The following is a 1617-nucleotide window of genomic DNA, read 5'->3' on the forward strand; positions in this document are numbered from 1 at the left end:
TCTTGGCAAAAGTTGGGAAACTTACTAAAACTGAGCTTCTATAAGGCAATGAATATTGAGGAGGGCGTGGCTCATCACATAAAGGTGTATAACATCTCAAGGGTTTCACTGATCACCACGCAACTTTGTAGGCATATGACCACACATAATCTGAGGGGATCCCTCCATTATTGACCCCAACAAACAAAATGGGGGCGCTAGAGAGCTAATTTCTTATCTCGGCCTAACTGCCATATCGATTTTTACTAAACTTGGTAGATATGTATAACAGGACGCCTCAAGGTGACTGGAGATATTTAAATCTAATTGGCATATGGGTGGCGCTATAACAACAGAAACATGCTTAAAAATCGCTGTGGCTCCCCTTGTGGCCGAATGTTGGGTTTTTTTTTTAATTTTTGGTATGACAAAGTCATGGTATGGTATGCTGTACATAATCACGGAAACTGTTAGTGTGTCATTCTGTCTGTCCCATTGACGTGGTCAATCTATGTGAAACTGCATATAGGCATTGAGGATTGGCATTATGGAGGTATTTTTGTGTCTCTTTGTTGCAATCATATAAAACTGTTTTGAGAGCATATTTCTTGAACTGCAATCAAAAATCAAGTTTGTAAGTAAAAACGTGCAAATCAGTCCTTTTTGCTTGTGAGTTAAAAAGTTTTGCTTGCAGATCATTCCTCTTTGTTTGCGAGTTAAAGTTTTGCTTGCAAGTTCAACTGCACTTAATGGGCGGGGCCTACGCTGATGGATGAGATAAGAGCTTCTATTGGTGGGTTTGACGTGGCTCCATACATACAGAGCAGTCTACACCCACGATTCCCTCTCTCCCACTGGAAACGCTCGACAGTCGGCATTACTGCTACACCCCAGGGCATTGACGGTACTGACCATTACGTCGTCGAATAGTTCTGCCCTGGCTAAACAAAAGCAAATTACAAGCACCAGTTCAAATAAAACATTCTTGCTATTATTAGGCCTAGTCCACACGGACACATGTACTTCTGAAACCATGTATTATTCTATGCGATTTGGCTGCTTGGCCACACACAACCGCACAAGTTTTTGGAAGACTCCGGTGCCAGCAGTTGCGTGTAGATAGGATAACCGCAGTATTTTATTACCTGTCTCCATTGTTTGACGTCAGAGCGATGGTAACTAGCTCTTTTCTAAAAGTTTACTAACTGCTAAAATCCCACATCCTGTGTTAAATACAATGTATCTTAACTATATTTACAATGAAGCTTGATTCTGCACTCTGCACTTAGCCCGTATGTGAATGTTTACCGTTGCTATGGCAACAAGTGACAGCTGACGTTAGTGTCACTTAGCTTAGCTCAATCGTCCGACAAACAATAACCTATAAAATTATAATTCAACATATTTAAACAAAATCAACATCAGCTACCAACAGTTACAGTCCTTACACCCTTAGCTAATGTGTTGTCACAGGCCACATTTAGCTACCAACAGTTACAGTCCTTACACCCTTAGCTAATGTGTTGTCACAGGCCACATTTAAGACTAGACTTAAGACTTTCCTCTTTGACAAAGCTTATAGTTAGGGCTGGCTCAGGCTTGCCCTGTACCAGCCCCTAGTTAGGCTGACTTAGGCCT

Source organism: Epinephelus moara, chromosome 3, assembly GCF_006386435.1.
Source record: "Epinephelus moara isolate mb chromosome 3, YSFRI_EMoa_1.0, whole genome shotgun sequence".
Classification (NCBI taxonomy): Eukaryota; Metazoa; Chordata; class Actinopteri; order Perciformes; family Serranidae; genus Epinephelus; species Epinephelus moara.